This window comes from Dermacentor albipictus, chromosome 1, assembly GCF_038994185.2.
Source record: "Dermacentor albipictus isolate Rhodes 1998 colony chromosome 1, USDA_Dalb.pri_finalv2, whole genome shotgun sequence".
Lineage (NCBI taxonomy): Eukaryota > Metazoa > Arthropoda > Arachnida > Ixodida > Ixodidae > Dermacentor > Dermacentor albipictus.
In genome coordinates this window covers 175,129,084-175,153,688 of record NC_091821.1, presented here as the reverse complement: position 1 = coordinate 175,153,688, position 24,605 = coordinate 175,129,084, and positions in this window count along the sequence as shown.

Genomic DNA, 24,605 nt, shown 5'->3' with positions numbered 1-24,605 from the left:
AGGAGCAGTGAACTTTCTCTCCTGGTGAGATTTCGGCAAGGCAGTAATGACAGGCCGCCAGGCAAACAGCTCCAGGATTCATGAAAGAGCCTGTCTCTTTCGCTCTCTATAATAGCACATATCCTGTGATCTAAGTTGGCGTCAAAAAGGTTCATTGAAGAGCGACAGACTGGCATGAGACCAGAGCTGAATCCGAGCTGTGTGGTACGGAAGGATTGCGAGAGCACTTATAATGAGTGATGTGACCAACCACCTATGTTGTCACATAAACGACGATACGGTATTTGATCTGGTTTATTTCTTTTAGATCCACCGGAAAGGACTAAAAAAGCGTGGTTTGCTCGAGAGACCGCTTTGCGTCGTGAGGTTGCCGTTTGAAATGATATACGGAAAGAAATATGGTCCTTTGGTTCAGAGTTCACAACGCTATTTGATTTTGTTGATTCCTAGTATTCAGACAGAGTGAAACCGAGATTCGGGTTGCACACGTTCCGAATAGTACAAGTGCAGTGCGCTGGGAATCGCATTTACAACTGAAGCGGAGGAATAAAATTGACCAGTTTCATGAAGCATTCTGCCGGAAGACATATTGCAACCAATAGCCTGAATACATAAGTGAGACTCAGATACTTTATTGTCACCTGAAAATGTCAGCGCGGCTACATGCAAGGCTACTTCGGATGGAGGTCAATGACATATCTGAAATAAGTATAGCAAGAGAAAGATATAATTTATTTATAGGAAAGACAGAGAGGTGGACCTTAGCTAGTGCGAAATATAACAAAAATGGTAAAACGACGCTGATTGATATACCGTGCGTTTCAGCGACCACTAGCTGTTATTAAAATGAAGAAATATAGGGGATTTTATGCACAATAATACTTTTTGCAGGATTATTATTAACAAGGGCAGACGAGGGAGAACTCCCTGTCGGATTAATTATCAGCCTATTTAACCTAGGTTCTCCAATTTACTTTTAATTATCAACTTTAGGTCGGGAATGTCAATTGGATGATTGTAGCTAATGGGGAGCCTATAAAAAATCGGCTGTTAAAGCGGATGGAAAGTCCTACTTAAAGCACACTGGTGCGAATAGTTCTCGTTTTCAGCGCGAAACCGGAACCGCGTGCGTCAGGAACGCGCGTGACCACGCCTTAAAGTTATGTCGCATAGCGAAAGCCACACCTCGAAACTAAAGCAAGGAAACCTTGCGACAACTAAATCCTGTTGGCTGAAAAAACACGCCCTCGATGCACAGCCATGGGAAACCACTGTGGACCAACACCAATGGCTAGGTTTACATGAAGGCACCGCGAGCGAGTCGAGTCAGAAATGGGGCTGACCGAGCCTAGCCTAACCGCATTTACATGAACTCGCTTCTGACGAAGATGGCACGCAGCGTCGAGCCGAGACATCAGCGCGTTCAGACTGAGCTCCCGGTAACCAGCAGTCTTCAACATCTCTATTTAATGGGTCTTATCATTTCGATACACAGAGCCGGACAGTGCTTGTCTTTACCTTGTCCTGATACTATTCCCACTTCCGGCGCATAAATCGTGACGTCAGAATGGTACAGCGCAAATCTCAACGCTGGCTAGCCCTAGCGGTCTCCGTTTACATGCACGCTGCGAACGGGTTGGGCCGGTTTAACCTACCATATATGCAATCGGACTGACTCAGCTCTACTCCACGGTCGTTCAGCCCGATCGGCTAGCGTTTACATGAACTCGACAGTTCGATTGCAGCCCGACAAACAGACTCCGACCCGCTTTTGTCGGGTTCATTTAAACGCCCTGAATGACTGCTTCGCTCTCTTTTTCGGGTGACAAGCACAAACCAAGCGCGGGCCGCAAGTCGTGATCGGCTCGCGTAGATAAGCTTAGCGCTCCTGCCGGCTAGGGAGCCTGCATGCAAGCAGCGTCCTTGATAGCCGTGACTGCAAAGTTTTAGCCGATATTTGTCACCACATTTGGCTGGCTGCCATTTTGTGTCCCAAACTGGCTAGAAGTCGCGGCACATTGCTGCCTCATTTTGCTACGCGCAGGTATGGGCCGCTGTTTGCATGCGATCACTTACTTAACCTTCCGCAAATTAAATTTATTTCAATGCGCGCAAGAAACGTGCGTGCGCTTTCAGTATTATATGTTAAACCTTTTTCATTATTAGTACGCATAAAATTTATTTCTTTACAATTGTATGGCACACACGAACCACTGAAAGAAACAAATTATGGAGCATCCATCGTGGCGTGCGCATGGTAGCATCATCTCACGTCAAGAATGAGAGGTGCATTCAGCCGTATTGTTGCTCTCGACATACACGCAAAATATCCCCCGCCGTGGTTGCTCAGTGGTTATGGTGTTGGGCTGCTGAGCACGTGGTCGCGGGATCGAATTCCGGCCACGACGGCCGCGTTTCGATGGGAGCGAAAGCACCTGGGTACTTAGATTTAGGTGCACGTTAAAGAACCCTAGGTGGTCGAAATTTCCGCGGTCCTCCACTACGGCGTGCCTCACAATCAGGAAGGGTTTTGGTACGTAAAGCCCCATAATCTTTTTTTTACACGCACAATAAGAGATGCTTTTCGAAAGGTTTCTTTTTTCATTTATTTCGAGGTAGGTGACCTTAAGCAATAGTAATAAAAGCTTTCAAAAATGTAACCCTGCCTCATACAGAAGTCCAGTTAGGCTCTGTAATGATAATCTTGTATCCACGTGCTGAAATCAGCATGCCGGTAGTTCTGGGCAAAATTTCTTGAAGAAATGTGAACACTTTGAACGTTACCGACGATCGTGGGTAGCCTGGCCTATTTGGATGATCTCCCGCTATTTTGTATCCCGTATCGCCAACTTTATTGGAAAGTTTCACCACTTGGTTATATACGTGTCCCCAGATTTCAATTCTCCCCTCTTCACCTCTTCTCCAGATTGGCTTGCGGTGGCAGATACCTGTAGAAATGTTGCCGCCGCGATGAAACAAGACTTACAGCATATCCCATCACGTCACCATGTGACTCAAAATTAAGGCGTGGTTACAAGCTCTACTGAAGCGCTCGGTTTCGGCTTCGTGCCGAAAATGAGTCAGTACTGCAGTGACTGCGCCAATGTGTTTTAATTAGCGTTTTCAATCTATTTTAAACGTCGGTTTGTTATAAGCTCGGCATTAGCTACAAACGTCCAATTGTCATTAGCGGCCTAACGTTGATTACTGAAAAAAATATTTAAATAATTCAAGTTAATAAGGCTACTGAACGATCCGACGGGGACATTGTGACATTGTTGGTAACCGCGTCAATGATTACGCTTCCCAATGTGTCCACGCTGGAGCGCCGACACTCCTTATACCGTTATCCAGTGGACGCTGCAAAAGAGCTTCGCCATCTCGCAAGCAAAATCACTTTGAGTCATTGGAAACTCCGCAGAACTCCAACCATCGCTTATACAAGCTCGATCCGCCATTACATCTGCAGTTACCACTACATATTTCACGACGTGACACAACACTGCTGCGTCGTAGTGGGTCGGAATAGCCTTTACTAGTTCACGCAGCTATCGCTTTGAAATGGCGTACTCACCCATGTGCGCTCACTGCCCATGTGAAGAGACTATCAATCATCTCCTCTGCCGCTGTCCTCACATCGACAAACCACGCCAGACTCTCAAGTGTGCCTCGAGTAGACTGGATGATCGGCCTTTCATTGAAGCAAAGGTTCTGGGAGTTCGACATCACAGCTAATCAACCCAGAAATCCCCACGAGCTCTTCTACATATCCCTAAGGCGACATACTTGAGTGCCCAGCTGTATAGGTAGGCTGCATCTTGATTAGTGCTTGTGATTGATCTAGATTAATGTCTTCTCTATCTCTCTTTCACTCCACATCCCTTCCCAAAGTGTAGGGTAGCAAAACTGGACGAAGTCTAGTTAACTACCTGCCTTTACTGCCTTCTCTTTCACGGTCCCTCCAAGAAGTATTATTCTGTCTCAAATCCCCTATTTTCAAGCGAATTCCCAATTTCTTTGCCTCTTCCGCCCACTTCGTGGGTGCTCGCTGCTGTCTTGCATGATTGGCCGGTACCGAACATGTTGCAAACCGGCCCTGGATATAGTGCAAAGTGAGGCGGCCCGCGGCGGCAGGCGATGTACGTAAGTGCGAACATGAACTCCACCCCAATCATGCCGTCGTCGTAATTCCTTCATCGTCATTGCATAGGCCTTCCACTCTGCGGATACGTTTAGATGCACTGGAAAGTGGCCAAAGTGTTCTGTTCCTTCTAACTGAATAAATTCTAACTGAATTATGGGGTTAACATACCGAAACTGCGGAGTGGGTTATCAGGAACGCTGTAGTGGAAGACTACGGAATAATTTTGACCCCCTGGGGATCTTTAACGTGCACCCAAAGCACGGTGCACGAGCGTTTTTGCATCCAGTCCCATCGAAATGCGGCCGCCGTGACCGGGAATTGAACAATCTGCGACCTCGTGCTTAGAAGCGTGACTGTTCCTTGTAATCAGAATATATGTTTAACGGATAACAAATTTGTTTTGCACATTACCATCGATCGCATGCGGTGACCTAGGAAGTAGCGCCCAGCAATACAGCATTCATGAGAACGGATTCTGTACTGCTGCATTGCTGCACTGGTATAGTCTGCCGCTGATGAGAGAAGGCCTGTAGCTTTGCCCGCGAGATGCATAGATAGCAGGGAAGAGGGAAGGGAAAGAGGGAAATGAAACGTTTGTCAAAAAAAAGAAACGAAGGAGCAAAAGAAGAATAAAGCAAATTCTTCCGAGCTTTTCCTTTTCTTTTTTGTTTCATTCTTCTGCCCTTATTCAATTAAAAAAGTGATCGTACTCTTCGGCAGGTATCACTGAGCTGCTAAAGATGGACTTCTGGCGCCCAGAACCCGGGTTGGCAGAATCCAGTCATTGATGACATATCGATAGAGCTGCGCAGCGTATAGCGATGTACATGTGTCATGGTGAGAACAACACTGGACAGGCCCATAACATGTGGAGAACTGTGGCTGTATTTTACGCGTCTCTTGTGCGGGAGGTGAGGTCCACTGGCTGCATTACATTGTATCAGGCTCTGCAAGCAACAACCTCGCCTAGCCACAGTGCGAAGGTCGCCGTTCCTGGGCTTCATTGGAGGAGAATGATACTTCTGAAGAACACATAAAAAAGACGATGACTTTCCCATTCAATGTAGCTCTGACAAGGTGCCTCGCAGCTCTGACTTCTCTTGTTTTTTTATGTTGTGTACCTTTGCTCGCACCATGCGAAGTGATTTTATTCGCCATTATGGCAGTGGTCGTGATTCCTATATTAGTTAGTGCTTTCTGAATGACTTTACATGATACGTTCTACAAAAATTAGCGTTGATTCAATGTAAATTCTGTGTTATACTCACCGTTACACTTCTTCCTTGTGATTTGAAGATGTCGAAGCAATAATCACAATGAAAGCGCCAAGGTATCAAGAGAGTAAGGGCACAAGTCTCATACGCTAGCACTCTAAATTGATGGGTATTCTGTCGAAAATGAGTAAGGGAATAAATAAATAAATAAATAAATAAATAAATAAATAAATAAATAAATAAATAAATAAATAAGTCGATAAGCCGGTAAAGTCACCCGTTCCATTTTCATTCTGCATTAATTTTGTTAGTTTCACATAAAACTCGTGCTCCACGCAGACAAAAAAAAAGAAAGAAATTAAGGACTAGCCTTCAAAACTTTTATTGTGGAAGGCCCCATCGTGTCAAATTCGACAGCAGCACTGCGTCATGTTTTTCGTGATTAAATTTCGGCTGGTTACTTGTGACAGTTGCCCTCCCACCTCTGCCTCCAGCGTTATAATTTCCCTCACTATAGTTCGGCGCCCGACAGTGGTGAAAGAAGATGGTGCTCGGGGTCGGGAGTAGCTCAATATGCGCATCCTCCCAGCTCTCAACCCCGAGAATTTCAGAAGCGGGTGCAAAAAATAACCGAATAGAAACAAATAAGGAAGCTAGGAATGCAAGGGACGACTGTTACCATCACCTCCCCACATCCCCGACCGCCTCCCTTCCCCGCTGCGTTGGAGGCCATGGACGCGTGACCGAGCGAGCGGCCATGAGCGATGGTCGCGCGCCACCTCCTCGGTGTGGCGGTGATTTTGAGGCGCGTGTCGCCATGCAAATGAGCAGTGCGCATTCCGGCCGGGTCGCCCACGAGTCGCGTCGGGGCGCATGCAGCGACCGATTTCACGGCGCTGATCCCATTAACCTCGTTTAACCTCGGCCAACGACGCGCAGCCCCCTTCGCCCCATCTGCCGGCCAGATTGAATCTACCCCCGCGAGCGAGCGCGTGATGAGCCGCGGGGACGCACGCTCGCGATGGAGGCATCGCAGAGGTACCCCTCCCCCCTTTTTGTCCGGTACTCCGGGCGCCCAGTGCCGGCACGGGCTCATCCTGTCAGCACAGCACTGGCTGGGTGGTGCATTCGGGATGAAGAAGGAAACCGCTCTCTTTCGGATGTCGCGAAGGTACACGCTAGCATAGGTGGTCACTGTGCACTCACTCTTTCCGGCTGGCGTGGAGCACAAAGTGAAAGAACGTTTGAAGAAAGAAAAGTCCGAGAACAGCTAAGCACTTACGAGTTGTGAATGCAAAAGCGTTAATGTCCAATTGAACGCCGCTGAGCGGTCCTTCGAGTTGTGAACTCCTCGCGGGCAAGCGAGCGCGTTGAGACGCTTGGACAACGCCTCCTAGATAGTACAAGGCCGGTGCGCTTCAATCTGTAACGTCATGCTACCTTGCCCAGCCGCCACATAACCTAAGGAGATGCTCCCGAGTAAGCCACGGTGATTTTGACGTCACCACTTGCGTCACGCCGGGCTTGGAAATGGAAATTTCGGTCCAAGTAGCATGATGTCATCAAGCAGAGTGCACGGTGCACGGGCCTGTTATCTAGGAAGCGCTGGTTTAGCCAACTGGGTAAGAAACTCGGCTTCTGAGCGTGTGGTCGTAGGTTACAAACTCACTACCGCCAACGGTATTTTACTTGCGCATTTATTCTGTTTTTTATACTTTAACTTATTTATAGCGATTACCAAGGCGAAGTTAGAACGCAGGTGCGGGCTTGCGCGGACAAGGAACGCGTGGACAATACAGGCTTCCCAAAGCTAGAGCGAGGGTGACGTGGCGTCGCGGTGATGCCCTTTCCCCTGACGCAACACCTGGCACGCCAGCGCGGCAGCAGGCGTTCCCTTTCGCCCGTTCTGCTCCGTCGAGGCGCGCACGTGACGTGGCGTCGCAGCAATGGAAATTTAAGTGCCATTTCGTGGCTACAGACGCCGGCTTTTTCGCTCAGTGGGCCATTTGATGCTTTCGCATCAAAATGCTAATTGCGAATGCAGAGCGAAATGGCCGGAATACCCTGTTTGGATGTGCTGCAAGACCCTCGTACGCTACCGTTAAACAGTAGCCAGGATTCGAGGTAGGAGAACAGGATGTTCTCCTACCTCGCCAAGCCTACGCCAAGTATTGATATTCTTTATCTGGAGCATTTTTGTCATCTTTGGCCAGCCATCGTCGTCATGTTTCTGCCACTGGTTTTCCATCGGACATGCTCATACTGAAGCAAGCCTATGTGCTTTCACCCAAAATATTGCAACAGTGAATCCGCAAATGAAGTCGCAAATGCCTGGTAGAGCTCTGAGTTTACTCCTTCTATAAAGTTATGGCGCGTCTTTCACCACCAACTCAGACAAGTTTGAATATGGTCTAAGCTTTGAAACTAACGAGATGAAATTTGATAATATTGAATTAATATTGAATAATTTTGACTGTATCAATATTCACAGAATAAGCTCCAGGTACTGCCACTTCATAGCTTTCGAAAAGAAAGAGACATTGCTGCAGAGTTCAGGGACTTCTTCAGATCTGAACTCATTTGCTGCCAGAGCAGTTGCCCCTCCGAGTCTCGCCAATGGCCTGAGCTTTGTGAAAAACGCCTGCAAGCTTGTGCAAACTCTCCTCACTGCATACAACGTAAAAAACACGACGAGGGCACGAAAAGAATAAGCGGCGATGACAACAACAATGAAGCATGATGACGACTACCACAGGGACGAAAGCATGACAACTACGACGCATGACGAGCGTGATGTACTCACGACCACAGCAGTATAACGTAGAAAATAGCAGCCAAAGCGGCATGTGTCGACGACGAAACGACAGCACGAGGACGGCGTCGTGATGACCCAAGTGCTGTCACTATAAAATGTCGCATGTGGATCACGGTACAGCGATGGACGCCGCAGCGTAGCGGTACGAACGAACGTATGAGCTGAGGAAACCTTGCTTCAAGTTTTCAACTGTTGTCGCTGTTAAACACAATCTTACATGTGCTTTCCGAAAATTCGTATGGTTCGCTGAGGCGTCGTATATACTTACTCTTTTTTGATCAAGCAGTAAAGGTAGTATAATCGCGCGTAGTTAAACGTCATCGGACGACACTAGTATAAGGGGACTACTTAGTGTACGAGCCACAGTATTAGTGAAAAGTTCTCGTAATTTACGTAAATATTGGCGATTCCCGCGCTTCCTCACATTCGGTGTCCGCCTCAATCTGATTTGCAACAGTCTGAAACATACTGCGGAGTAAATTCGGGCAGAACTGATTTATTATGACCAAGTACGCGAACAGCCGAAACGCGCCATGCATGAGACGTATACTGTAGTCGGGCGCTTCCCTCTGGACACGCTGCGCCGTCTAGCGGCGCCCGCGATCTCCGGGCGTGGCCTCCGAGATGCGGGGAGCACGAGTGCGTGCGAACAATGAGAATCAATTCCTCCTTCCCCGCGGGCATCCGTGGCCCAGCGCGTTATAGCGTGTGGCTGCTGTGCTTGAGGATCCTGCGTGACGAAGGTTCGATAGCGCCTAGCACTGGATAAATTTTAAAGAATTTTACACTGCCTTACCTTCGGAACTAGCCCGCAAAAATGAATAGATAGGCCGGGTAGCCGGAAAGAAAACAGCGTGGTCTGACAATGCCAATAATGCTATTCGCATTAATGCGCGACATGAAACGCAGTCGAAGCGAGTGGCCTAAGGGTAGATGAAAAAGTAGTAGCTGTGCACGCAAGAAGTACTGCTCTATATCCGACGAAAGCACCTTGCTAACTTTTGAAAGCGAAACTTTCTTTGCCCCTTCCTCCGACTTTCCCACTGTCGTTGCTGCTGCTGCTGTCTGGCACACTGCGTTGAATGTGCACAATGCCCTCTGGAGCTCCGTGGGCGTCACCACAATAGCTTCTTGACGGCTGTAATTATCCGTAACCACCCGCAAAAGCATTGCGGAAGCTACAGCGCTTACCCTACTACTAACATGTAACCATCCTGCAGAGGGGGAAGTATATTGAACGGTAGAAAGGAGAGGGGAGAGGAGCAGAGAATGGGAAGAACCGACGCAGCCACGAAACGCCATCTTGGCACTTTCGCATACATGGGGGGAGGGCGGGAGAGGGAAAACGCGGCGTAAGAAGGCGAGGAAACGCTACTACTAGGGTGCCTCGTACTAGACACGACAGCGGTGTCGGACAAACTGGGTAAATTTAAGTTCAAGGTACGGTACGCTTCAAGTATTTCTGAAAAATAAACACCATGTAAATTTGTCAAGCGAACAACTGACGCACGGCGCGCAGACTCTAAGCCGCATTAAAGCACTGTAGCGTCTAGACGACATCGTAGCACCATAGAGTATAGGTAGAGTTACTGTATATGCTACCAAAGGTAGCTATATACAGTAACTCTAAGCATAGGCGTCGCACTTCAATTCAACACTACTGTTCTTAACACTTCTATTACTTTGCGGCTACTGTTCGATCCCGACCGCAGCAACCACATTTAGACGGTGGCGAAATACAAAAACGCTCGTGTATTTAAGCTTAGGCGCTCGTTAGAAGAACCCAAGGGGTCAAAATTAATCCGGCGTCTGCCATTACGGCGTGCCTCATAAACTGATTGTGGGTTCGGCACGTACAGCCCCATAATTCAAGTAAAGTTTAACATTTCTACCACGATAAGATGTGCCGTGAGGGCATTACAATACTAACCTTCTCAGAGGTAATGAACAATGGTGCACAATAACGCCTCAAGCGAACAGTCTCGCTCTGTGTTCTGTGTACTTCGCAGATAAACAGCAGAGGTGCACGCACGGTAACATTTACCATCAACCTGCCCCTCTCGTGTTGGACTAAACACTGATGAAATTGAGCATTCGCCGTCAACATCGCCGCTAATTGTCGTCACTCAAAGCAAACAGCACGGAAAGCTTCGCTTACGTCGATTCCCACAGTGCGTGCGATCCGCATATTTTTGTCCTTCGGCCCTTTATACATTGAGATGACAGCTGCGCAAATGTCACACGAATATCACTCGTATGCGTTCAGGCTATATTTATTTCCATCATTGTTCCAAACACAACTTGGTCTTGGATGATAGGGCTAAAGGCAGACAGTCTCTGCTTGAGTCTAAGGCAGATATTATCGATATATAGGCTATATACAGGGTGTCCCAACTATCGTGCACCAAGATTTAAAAATATGCAAATGCCACCTAGCTGGACAGAACCAAGGTAATGTTGTTTGCCGTCGCTTAAAGATACTCAGAGAATTTTATACATACCGCCTAATTACATAATTAGTTTTAGTTATTACACACGTTCTCAAATATTATAATTAGATTAAAAGTGTGAATGAGGAAATTGTAGAGCAACATGAAAAACTCCCGATACAGCTTTCTGTTGCTCAATACATGTTACATAAAAGTGGTTTTCCTAACGTGAAAGAAGCCTGCGAATACAAGCAAAGTGCCTCGAGCGGCCAGTTGCGCGGCAATCTGCCCGTTCCACCTTTGGCCGCCAGCCCATCCTCCTGCTTGTTTGCTCACGCGGACGTATACGCAGTTGCAGACGGGCGGTCACCTACAGATGCATGAATTATCAACAGAGAAATACAGCCATGTGTAACAAATGCCTCAATAGTTAACAAACCAAAGGTGCAGTTGTATTAGCTAGGCATTACCAGAAACTACAGTATCGGTTATCAGCAAGTCCAGATCTAATAATGACAGCATTTGAGAAGAGCGCAGCTCATGTACGCTTGACCGAACCAGCCTATATACAAGCCATCACACAACTACTGCGTGCCGCTAACCTCTAGCTTTGTGGAGTTATATGAACTGTAGCTGTACCATAAACAAGTGCGATTTGCCAACGAAGTCCCCACGGGGCTGATGTGAAGCACGGGCTCATGTGGAGTTTCCTCTGCCATGAGCATGCGTAAAAAAGGAAGGCTGAAGGGGCTGTGCGGAGGCTGGGAAATGTAGCCGACCTATACAGGGTGGCGATCAGCCCGTGAAGCCAGATCACGCGCGCCTGTCCCTTCAAGTTGACAAAATGACATATGCGCGGACATTCCCCGCTGCTGTAGGGAAATTGTCCCCGGCTAGCCGAGTATTTGCATAACACTGATAGCGGCGACGTACTCACGTCACGCTAAATTATCTTCAAGCAAGGCATCCTCAAACTCTCCACTCTCATTTTCATAAGACTTGGCAGAGAATGTAAAGTACGCGACATGCTTTCAATCGAATTTGTCCTCCTCGAGTGTTGCGCGAAAGACTGCCGTTAGGAAGGCTGCTATTACATGTCATGTTTGTTCATTAAAGGCTGGTATACCTACGTCAGTCAGACGGGCCATTTCAGATGTTAACACCTTCCCCCAAACTTGCTAATGATCCCTGTGGGACGATGCACTAAGCTAATCATAAGACATGGCTCCCATCGCACTCTTTCCTTTCACATTTTATTCTGATGCAACTTTCCTGCACAAACAAATTCTTGTCACTTTTGCGACAGTTGTCAGCTGCTTCCACAACCGTTTCGACTCACGTCGCACTATCTGTGAGTTCCAGTGCTTCCCTCTTTTTTTCTTTTTTTTTGAAAAGAATAAAAAAATGCGCTGTGTTGTATTGTTAACACACTGGTGCCTTGTCTTCACACGTTCGTTCTCCTAAGAGTCCTAGTCTTTTTCTCGTTTCTATCAACGTGAGGTCCATGTGAGGCCGTTATACTTTAAAACTGCCTTGAACATCCTAAACCAGACTAATAACCCCCCTAATTGGGATAGTAATGTGCAACACATGACCCAGCTGATCGGTGACGCTTTTCGACAGCCTCCGGAAGAGCCCTGCAAGGACATATTCACACTGCAGAACATGCTTTTTAACAGTTGGCCAATGTGTTGGTCTACAACTTTGTTGCTAAATAGATTTCCAGATGGGAAAGGGTCGCCGACAGCGCGTTTATCGTGCGCTTGAAGGCAATTTTGACCTACCCAGACTTGGGTCTTTAAGGCAATCAAGTTTCTCGCTCTCTCTATCTGTCTCATTATGGTCAACTTGTAGCCCAGCTTGAGAAAGGCCATAAGAAAATGAAATCGGAGTGTAAACTGGCGGCATTTAGAATTTTGCAAGTTTGAAAATTTGTGAGTCTGGATGCTCAAAATCAGGCAACGGGACATAAAAGGCAAAAATGGCACATGAGGCGTTCGATTTGTCTTGTCTTACTTCCAGTACGAATTCTCTGCGGCGAAATGCCTGCTCGGTTATGACTGCATTGCCCCTTCGAGCGTGCCTGTGCTTTATTGGGTGTGCCATTTGGACGCGCCGCCACTGACGCGGGACGGATAAATTATCTTTTGCTGATGGCAGAGGTGAAGGTGCAGAGGTGGCAGATGTGGGCAGCGGGGACTTCGTTGGTAACAGACGCAGGAAGCACTTGTGGCGACAACGCACTTCACGGGGAAAGTAATTATTGTTCCTTCCGTCAATGTTTTTGCTGCGAGACGACGTAATGGTGGTAGGCGTTCCTTGAGGAAGCGTGCCGCAAACAGACCAGTAGAAAGGGGCAAAAATAAGAAAATAAAAAAATGAAAGCATATTCTAACGTCGTTTTTTCGAGTTAGAACAAATAGTTTGAAAGAAGTGATTTAGCTTCATGGCATGCACAGCGCGGTGTGCGCATTGAAGTAAAGCGATGCCGGAAGAAAGCAGTCACTGTTGCTTTCGCCAACACTTTTTTGTTGAAGGCGGTCAGGCTGAATAACATTGCTGCACTTCGCTACGCAGACGTTGACAAACACGCTAATAAACATGTTGGGAAACTTGGTGCACAATGTGAATGGGCCCTAACGAAGACATCTGTGCGGCGTGTTACCACTTTATTTTTCAGAGTTAGTCTTCTTAGAAAAACTTCGACCATTGTTTCTGGCTTCGTCCACACTTTACAACATGAAAAATTGAGACAGCACGAGCCCTGGTGTTGTTACCACGCTCACATTTTCTCATTTTCTTCTTTTGTGGGTGACCTCCACGTTTTTTACGACTAAAGTGAACGTTCGCCGACCAGCTTTCAATGCTGTCCACTTATTTTCACGACGCAAGAGTTCGTCAGGTTGCGCCGTTTTATGGAACTCGGGGGGCTTACTAGCATCTGGAGGTCAAAAGTAGCATTAGGAAATAGGGCCAGTCGTTTACGTGAACCCGCAAAAAACTTCTGGTTCTGGCTCAGTCGTCATGCTATGAGCATAACAGATTGAAATTTACAATGAAGTACTTTATTATTAATTGTTAGCTCGAACACTATAACGCAACACTAATAGTCTCCTCCTATGTATCTGGCAATGATAAACATCTTCCGCTACACGGCGTCGATAGGTTTAAATACCGAGCCCGAGTTTCTTCCATGAATGGAGTAGATCCTTCCAGCAATTGATTTCGACAAAAACTGCCCTTTGTCGTGGGAAACGTTGTCTTCATTCATCAAGTTTCAGTTTGGTACGCGGTTTTGAGTCACCGGACAAGTCGTGTTAACTGGACTTTTGTTAGCTTGTCGGTCTCAGGACGAACTGACTGAGACGACCAATCTGCAGTAGGCTGGCTGCAGCGGTCACTAATGAACGGCAGTGTCAGCTGATACGCTCTTCGGACTATTTGCTGATTGGTTTGTTGCGACGCCGCTGAGCAGAAGCGTGGACGGAGACAATTGTCTTCCGACGGGCGCCTTTTGCTGCGCCGCTAATGCAGCGACTCATGCTTGGGCGCCGTGCAACAAAGCCGAACACAGGCGCATGCGACTGACGGCCTGACAGTGAAGCAAGCCCTCGGGAGCGGTTTGCTGGAAAAGCGAAGGCACGTTGCCATGACAACTGGTCTGCAGGTGACTGCGAGAGGTCAGCAGCGCCCGGAGACTGACCAACGAGGCTCTGCTCCCTTTCTGTCAGGGGGTGCATCCGGTGCTGTGCATCCCCAGGGAACCGTCGCTCTCGAAAGGACAGACGTCTTTTTCCTTTTTTTTTCTTTTCTGTTCGCCGTGCCTCTGCTGTTCCGAATGCAGCAGGCTCGGTATGCCGTGCTTTGAGACGAGTGGGGGAGCTGCGAGCGACGTGGCGCCTACGACAAGCACGCGCGCCAGCGAAGAAGGCTAAAATAAATGACGGGACTAGCAGAAAGCGAACCCCGAAAGGACCCCGCTTCCTTGAAGAGGCGGTCAGCAGCGGCGGAAGTCGGAGACATTCCAGTTCTTCTTGATTCTTGACGTCGTTTACTAGACGGCTCCGAATTTGCACTTCGTCTTCAGAAAGCACATCTCCCAACCGGAGGTCCCTTCTTCGAATGGCCGATGTTTAATAAAAGCCGTGCAGATGTGCGCATGGCTCTGTTCGTAGGGGTTTAAGGTGCAGAGTCCGACGAAAGATCCCGCACACTCTTGCGTTGGACTTGCAGAGATTATTTCCACCGAGATGCGGTAAATGAAAGGAAATGTAAATCAGAATGTTTCATTTGTTTTTCAACGTTTCAAAACCAGGAAGAAGAAAGACGTGGTTATGGCGACGCATTCGAGCTATTAATCTAATTTACTGAGGTATAGTTTTCTGCGATCGCGATTTGAATTGCTGGAGTTACTGCCATTGTATCGAACAGATTTGATGCTTATCAGACTGTTTTAGTAGATGTAGCTGCAGAGTCTTGTTTATAAATGGCACATACCAACTCGTTTTAGTGGCTGCGCTGCTGTCAACTGTTCACGTGCCAGGCGTAGGTTTATTTTTCTATTCTTAGCTTCCACACACTTCAGCACTTAAGCTAAACTGTAACACGTTTAGCGGTAGTAACAGAATCGCACACTCGTAACCAGATCACAGAGGCATTGCTATTTTGGTCTGTTTGGGTACAGACATAGCGAAGTGCCGAAGGTGAACAGTCCCACGCAACGCTACGTGGACTTCTTTTGTGATGGAACAACTTTTCAATGTCAGCACGGGAACGCCACGAAACTAAAGCTGATGAAATCTTGCTCGTATATAACCTCGTCGCAGCTCTGGCCACACGTCAATGGTAAAGACGTTTTTTGCCTGACAAGTTTGAACCAAGAATACCACAGATGGGGTACATACGCTCTACTGCTACTCCACAACAACAGTGCATCGACCGCAACAAATAAATAAATAAATAAATAAATAAATAAATAAATAAATAAATAAATAAATAAATAAATAAATAAATAAATAAATAAAAAGAGGACAAAATTTTATTTCTCTAGCTCACAAAATTGTTTGAACTTGTCATATTAAAGGTAACATCAGAAAATACGGAGTGTTTTTATTCGAAACTGAAAATACACATGCAAAGTAATGTTAATAGAACAAAATGTGCTTTGTTTGTGGTTTGCGAGCTCCATCAAGTGAAGCGTGCAGAAGACTATCAGTCGTTTCCATGGCCTCCGAGATTTGCAATGCGCGTCCCCGAACACTAGCGTACCTGGAACGAGCACACGCATCGTGCTACCGTTCAAGCTGAAGCCACACAACAATGTCCTGGGGCTTTCCTAATTCCTGCATTATGTCTCGTCGACGTGTGCGTCTTTTGAGGAGTTATTCCTGACTCGAGCATGTGATGTGCCGGGTAACTTTAAGTTCCACCGTGTCACTGTGAACACGAACTTGCAATTGTATGAATTTGTTCGCTTGAAGAGGCACGCAGTAACAACATTTACCGAGCAGTGCAGAGTGGCGTTCAGGTGAATATGAATCCTAAGTATTACTTTCGTAAAACCCGGCTTGCCGTATGGCTGGTTTTAGTACTGGTATGTCATGAGAAGGCATTGTATTGCGTAGCAAAGTCATTCACTCGGGGCGGTGGTATCTGTGTGATTTCTTTCGCTTGCTTCCTCATTGCGAAAGTACGGTGAATACACCACTATTAAGAGAGAGAGAGAGAGAGAGAGAGCAAGCTCATATCGACATGTATAACTGCTCCGGACACGTAAAGTGGGTTTATGTCTGAGCACATTTTCTATGGTGGTTTTTTGGGGCATTATAACTGTCATTGCAGCCAAATTCTAAGTTATGGCCCATGCTTTGTTTGCATCAGCGCCTGCGCAGAGAAAACTTTGCATGGGTACATGGGACTATGGGATGAAGGATGTTATGGCTGTGGTAACCGAGAGTGCCGTGCTCTCCTGCCAAACCTGCCAGAAGTTCTCGAAGTGTGGCTTCAGGAAAAACTACATCCTGAAGCGTGATGTTGTCACCGGGTCCACTTACTCTTCTCGTTCTACTTCAGTTAATGCGGTAATAAACGATACCGTGCGATATAGACCTCTGACTCTGTCGCAACTCTTGCCCATAGTCTGCTTCATTTTACAAAATCTCAGAGCTGAGAGGCCCTGAAGTACACACTAATATATTGCTCGACTGCATGCTCACAGAAACGAACGAGCGACAAGGTGTCGCGCACTCCCTGACATTTACCTTCCTGTCACTGTGTTTACCAAGCACGTTTTAACACGTCGAAGCATTTGCAAGCGTCTAACGCCAATTTTGGGAAAGGCGAGAGATTGAAATTACTCACCGCCATAGAACTGGACTGAGAAAAACTGGGCATAATTATGGCCGTCCTGCCACTGGCCGGTGCTAGCAATACTGTGCAAACAAATGCACCGGTCAAACCCTAACAATGTGCAATGAATATTTAATTACTGATCTCTACTTACTTTTCCAGATTAAAAGTGTTCTTTCATATCATCTCGAAAAACAAGGTAACGAATTTTTATGATAAACCGTAGTTTGTATACATATAGAAATTGTGCAACTTAGTTACTTTTCTAGTCAAAATTTCACCTCAAGTTTACATAATTGAAAACATGAGCTAACTTTTGGTGGGCGATGATATATTTGTCAAAATGGAGACGTTGGCTAGGGAGGCTTCTTGCAATGCATCTGCTGGACTCCTCACGACACTTAAGTTGCCCGAAATGTCTTTCATGCACCTTATACCTTTGACAACGCATGATGTTCTCAGTGCTGATGAGTGTCTTGCATTCTGAATAAGTAACTAGCCATGAGGCCAGTCTGACTAAAGACGAAGCGGAGAATGTTGGATTCAAGCAGATCTAGCCTTGCGAGACTTGCGGGCAATTGGTACGTCCGATCGCCGCCTTTCAAGAATGTTTAGGAAACACAAAAGCTTTACGTATGTCGTTCAGTGCGTCATTATTTAGAAGCGCAGCGTGAGAATGGTGAATATGATGACGCGCACGGCCAGGCGGAAGAGGAGGGGAGCCCGCAGCTTGTGATCCATCCAGCGTATCATCCTTCACTGGCCCTCCCGCACCGACGACACAACGCCACGAGATGAGTATGCTAAACGTTACCCCTCAGAAGCTAAGCCCACATCATTTTAAAAGTTCAGGAGGAGTCGAAACACCTCCGTCCTGAATGCGCTGACACAAAGACACAACTATGTACACACTAGCGTGTGGAGCGCCTCGACGTTGGACTGTTTCAACCGGCTATGAGTGGCTCAAGTTCCAGCTTAGGAACAGATTTCATATATTTTTTCCTATGTTTGTGTGGGGGGAGGGGGTAGCTATTATGGGTTCATTAAGTTGACGTTTTTGTATGTTCATTCGTCAGCTGAATCACAAAACTAGCTACATTGCAGTGGTGGTCCAACTGCGCAATTTGCACTATTTTGCTACAATTTGACTTGCCTGCTCCTGGCTGCGCCCACTCAAGTGCCATTTGCACCAACTTCGCAAAAGAGCGGTATTTTCACATTTTTATGCCAATACAACGTGTACAGTAGGGTTATGCAACTACAGTCAACGACCAATTTTCGGGGCTCCCGATTTTAAGGACATGCCCGATAATTCAGACGCCTTCGAGGCACCGAGGGTAACCCATAGAGTCAATTCCGGATGCAAGAACCCTTCACCGTCCGATTTTCCAAACTTTTCGCCATGACCGCAGGTCCGAAACGTCATTGATAGAAGCCATCAGCGCCGCCATTTGGATTATCTCGCCGCCTCGAATAGACGCTCTCGCACACAGATCCGCTAGCAGCCGTAGCTACCACTGCGGCAACGCTAGGCCTAGCTACTTCAACGTTCGCTACTGAGCTTGTTGCTGTTCGGTGCCATGTTTATCACTAAAACAATTCGCCACTGTTAGCAATGGCGCCGACTCCGCCGTTGTAATCCCAGTGGCTTTGATGCTCGAAAAGCATAATGCCGGTTCCCGAAAGTTAGCTTCGCCTCTCTACAATAATGTTATGCGGTGAAGCATATTAAGAAGGGAGGGGAGGGCAATTGTGACAGGACACTATGTATTCCTTAATTATACACACCTGCACTCGCCGTCTCCTGTCATAGTACGAGCACCGATACGCCTAATAAGTGTACTGGCAGGCCTTAAGAGCTATTTAGGACGTGCCTGTGGCGATCTGAACCATTGTACTTCGTGTCTTGCTTCACTGTTGAGCAGCACTTACTGATTGCAGAGTAATAACAGCCGTCAGTGAAGGTATTTGGGTTTATTGGTGTAACATTTTGCAGTTTCTTCCTTTAGCGGAAATGGCACAAGGAAGTAGAATAAAAATAGAGGCACACACATGCGCCTGTGTGTGTCTCTGTCTTTCTTCTACGTCCTTGTGCTACTTGTGCTACTTGCGCTACAGAAAAAAAAAATAGTAGTAAGCTTCGCCTAATGGCTGCAGATGACTGATGTACTACTCCAAGTGCTCCAAAAATACCAATTTCTCTGCTCCTAAACTTCTCCAGAATTACATTTTTACTACTCCAAAAGTTGCTACATATCCTAAACTGGCTGGACCCCTACGCTTCATGACAAACATTTTGCGTTGGGTCTCTCTGTTAATTGCTGATGAGGAAAATTAGGGAAAGAAAAAGACAACGCACACTGGAAGGGAATACAAAGACAATCGCTTCAAAGCGCTTCTGTGAAAATTGCCGATATATATATATATATATATATATATATATATATATATATATATATATATATATATAATTTATTATTTAGCAATACTGTAAGCCTTTTACAGGCTCATACAGGAGTGGGTCACAATCAAAACAACGAAACATTGTTGGTCAAAATAGAAGGCAATGAAACACGCCAATTATTACAATTCAAAGATATAACACGCAAACAAAACGACAGACCAAAGCAATTAGTACAAGGCATATAATACAGGGAAGTGGTAAGAGCTACGAACAATTCAGATGTGGCGGGAAACGGCCAAAACACAGTTGCGCCACACAACGTTGTAGCGAAGCAGTACATAATCGGAAACAGACCTAATCATAAAAAAGTGCACGTATCCTGGTTGCAAATACTTCGATGGAGTCAACATGTGCAATTGGTTCCGGCAGACGGTTCCAGGCTTCAATTGCAGATGGAAAAAATGAATATTTAAATGTGTTGCAACGCGCAGAAAACTGCCTGATGCACTTACGGTGATTTTTTCTTTCTGAATGTTGGAAGGGTGGCCTAATGTACTTTGTTTTATCAATATTTATGTACCCGTGATAAAGAAGGAAAAGAAACTTCAAGGCAGCGATACGCTGTCCTGATATTAGAGTCGGGATATGTGCTTGTTCACGTAAAGCAGTGACGCTGTCGTATGGAGAGTATCTGGAATAAATGAAACGAAGTGCCATGCGCTGTATTCTATCAAGTTTATCAATGAGGTAAGACTGCTGCGGGGACCATACAATGCTGGCATACTCAAGTATTGGCTGAACGAGGGTTTTATACGCAGTTAATTTGACATCGGATGGTGCTGTTGCCAATTTCCGACGTAAGAAATTGAGCTGCTTAAATGCCTTTGCACATGTGATGTCAATATGAGTGTCCCATTTGAGGGAGCTTGAGAATGTCACACCCAAATATTTTACAGTATCTTATTATAGCCGTGCCTCTTATGTTGTAAGTGAACATGTTAGGTACCTTTTTGTGTGTAAAAGTGATGCATGCTGTTTTACTGATGTTTAACTTCATTCCCCACCTATCACACCAATTGGCAATGGTGTTTAGTGAGGTGTTTAGTTTAATTTGATCATCCACACACCGAACAGTTGTGTAGACAACACAATCATCTGCAAAAAGACGTACGGTTACGTTAGGCTCAACACATGATGGGATGTCGTTGACATACACAAGAAAGAGCAATGGCCCCAGCACGGACCCCTGTGGCACACCAGAAAAGACTTCAAGGCTCTCTGACTCATTATTGTTTATTGATACATATTGGGATCTGAGTGCGAGGTAAGATGCTATCCACGCAACAGTGTTAGATGCAATTCCAGTAAGTTTAAGTTTTTCGATCAGTTCACAGTGAGGCACGCGATCGAAGGCTTTGGAGAAATCGACGAATATGGCGTCTCCTTGTAGTCCGGAATTAATTATTTCTGCAAAGTCATGAGAAATTTCCAATAGCTGTGTCACTGTAGAAAGGCCCTTCCTGAAGCCATGCTGTTTAGGGTACATCAGGTTATTGTTTTCTAAGTAACTAATAATGGATTTGTGAATAATGTGCTCCATTAATTTGCAACAACAGCTTGTTAAAGAAATTGGTCGGTATGTGTCTATGTGCAACCTATTTCCACCTTTGGGAATCGGGATTACTTTTGCGACGAGCCAGTCTGAAAGTAATGCAGCTGCTTGAAGAGACGCCGTAAAAATCCTGTGTAAGAACGGAGCCAGTTGGGCAGCAAATCGTTTTAGAAACGTATTGGAAATATTATCGGGGCCGGGCGTTTTCTTTGTGTCAATGTTCAAGAGCAGGTTCAATATGCCTGGCTCAGCTATAGCTACGTCAGGCATCGCTGAATCAGATCCAAACGAAACATCACTTAGACGGGGAGAGCGTGTGAACACGGATTGGAAATGGGCATTAAAAGCGTTAGCAATAGTGTGTGCATCATGGGTAGGAACACCTGCGATTTCAATTTGTACTATTGGGTTTTCAGGTTTTGACAGATAGCGCCAGAATTTGTGCGGCTGATTGTGCATGAAGTTCGTCAGAGTATTCGAGAAAAAGTTATCTCTCGCCTTTTTAAATTCAAACTTCAACGCAGCCGAAAGATGTGCGATTTCCCCTGGGTTATGTTTTTTCCTGCGCATCCTTTGCACTTTTCTTTTCAAGTGGATGATACTGCGGGTAATCCAGGGTGTTTGTCTATTTGTTCGTTTACGCATTGTGGGGATAAAATTTTCTTCACAATGTTTTATGGCACCCTTAAATTTCTCCCACAATCCGTTAACATCATATGAAGGCAGTAGTGTGAAATCCTCAAACACAGTTTCTAAATAATCTATGATGCTGACGTCATCTGCTCTTCTATAATCTTTAAAATCAGTGTAAGGATGATCTTGGTGACCCGCCTGTGACGTCAGCCCAGAAAAGGTCAACAAAATCATTTTGTGATCAGAAATACCATCTTCTATGCTAATTTCTGGTTCGAAAGTGTTCGAGACAAATGCCAGGTCTAGCACTGATGCAACGCCTCCCTGCTGCCTTGTTGGATGGTTAACTAGCTGCGATAATGAGAAGCTAAACATTATTTTCAGCAGTTGGTCACAGCTTTCCTTTTCCCTAGCCCCAAACGTTAGGTTATCCCAGTCTATTCCTGCCAGATTGAAATCGCCGGTTAATATCAGCTTGGTTCTGGCATTTACTTTGGTGTGGAGGAAATCGTGCAATTGCATCATGTATTCGACTACACACACACACACACACACACACACACACACACACACACACACACATATATATATATATATATATATATATATATATATATATATATATATATATATATATATATATATATATATATATATATATCAGTGCTTGTAGCACTCGCGAAGCACTTGCAGGAGCGACAAATTATTTTAGTGCCAATGTTTCAGAGTTGTAATAGTATAGTTTACCTAACATGATAATTGTATATTAATGTAATTGTTAGAATTTGAGAATTTCAGGGCGGACATTTCTTTAAATCTAATATCGCCGTTGCTAGAAATCCGCCTTCTACGTTTGATATTGCGAGCAGTGTGGTCGTTGTAAATTTTTTCCTAAAGTGTCACCAATCGCCGAATGCGAGGTAACGAGCCCCAAACAGCAACTTAAGCAACTCTAATAAAAGCGAACCAACTCGTCCACATTGGAAACAATGCGACTATACCTCATTGAATTATAGAGACACACTAACTAGGCATCGCACACACAGTGTTTCAAGCCGGCTTAAATAAATAGAGAAAAGCTTATAAAGGGCCACCGAATAAAAACCTCGCTGCCATCGATGATAGCAGGAGCTGTCCAATCACCCTCCCCTCCTTTTTTTTTGCGCCCTCTCTTTTCAACTACACATGGTGTTCTTCTAGAGATAGCAGCTAGGTAATTGTATAGCCACAGATCATTGCAATGACATACCAAGCAAGGGAGAACGGTGCACCGAGGTTCTGCTTCGGTGGCCCTTCTTCTGCTTGCTCGTTGCTGTCTCGACAGCTTTCAAAGAAGCGCAAAAAAATGAAAATTCACTGTTTCCGAATGTCTCGACAGCACTTTATTCGATAATGGTTTGTCTAATAAGGTCCGAACAAACTCGGTCTACCCGTGGACCCTGGTGAGACGAAGGGTCGAAGGCGTTGCTCGGAAGCATTAGGCGCTAGGCATTGCCTCCTAACCGCGCAGCGCAGTTCGGGTTTCCTATCAAGTGCCGAGCTGCAGTTACACGTGTCGCAGCTGATTTGGCATTTCTTCGAAGACGCTGACGTTCATAGCGTGTAACACCACCCGGCAGTGTGCGTCAGCGTCTGCTTTCTCTATATTTTTACGACACTAGACTCTCCTCCCCTCCCCCTTCTCCACACGCTCTCTCTCATATCAAGCTCTGGTACGCTAAGTAGAGCTATGCAGTATTTGTGTAATAAGTGCAAGCTTTCGTATACTCATATTCTCCCGACTAGAAAGAAAAATAAATTCTGGGGATTTGTCCCAGAACCACGATATGATTTATGAGACGCGCGGTAGTGGGAGAATGCGGATTAAGTCTTAGCACCTAGGGTTACACGAGCGTTCTTGCAATTCGCCCCCATCGAAACGAGGCCACCGCGGCCGAGATCTAATCCACGACCTCGAGCTTAGCAGCGCAACGCCATTGCCATGTACCAGGCTACATCGGCGGATAGTTTTCTGGCTTCAGCACGCGTTACGCACTACGTGACGGACGTACATATTTTGGTGCGAAACAATGGTGCTTAATAAGTTACTGTTCTTTCAGCCGTAATTAACTCGGAGGAAGCGTTGCGCGGGCGAACGAGTTACACCAGTACACATAACGCCATTTAATTGATGATAGAATAACGATCGGAAACAAGCCGAGACATTCTTCTTTTATTGTTCGCTGGGCGCGCGTCCTTCCGTGCCGACGCCAAATTATCGAACAAAGTGTATCACGAGTCTCGCCCCGCTGACTTATTCAGCAGGAGTGGCGCGGGCCGGGAGGTTATAATACAAGCTGCGCAAGTGCGCCCAAGTGTGTCCCGGGCGAAGCTCGCGCACGACGCGCCCGGCGATTGAATGTTCTTAGCCTTGAAATCGGATCAGCCGCCGGCGCGGAAGCCCCGGGAATCGGTGATCTTTGCAAAGCAGCGAGATTGAGCTTGCAACCCGAGCTCGGGTCATCTCGACTGGACACAGGACACCGGCGTCCGGCTGAGAAAGAGGCGACCTCCCTGCTTACAAAACGCATTATTTCGTGACGCGGGGTGGTCGGAGCAGTAAGGGGGGGGAGCGGGGGGAGGTAGTGGTGGCGAAAGAATGCCTCTCTTGCGGACTCCTGCCCTTTATTATGAAGAGATGGCTCTCGCGGGAGCAAGGTCAGAACGGATCGCCGAGACTGGCGTTATGAAACTCTCGCTGCTGCCGGCCATCCGCGCGACGCAAGGGAAACTCTAATAACGGCTATTGTCACCCATCGGTCAGCGATGACGCCAGACCACGAGAAGTGTCATCAGAGAGCAGAGCGACGGCGGCAATGGTGATGCACAACTCTCAGGCTATAGCGCCGCTGGATGGGGAAAGAGCGCGATCGGGGCATTCGTTGCGCAACAAACTACGCGTTTTCCCTGCAATATGGTCGAAAACGCATTTTATTTGCCTCTTCGGGCATATTGTGCAACACCTTG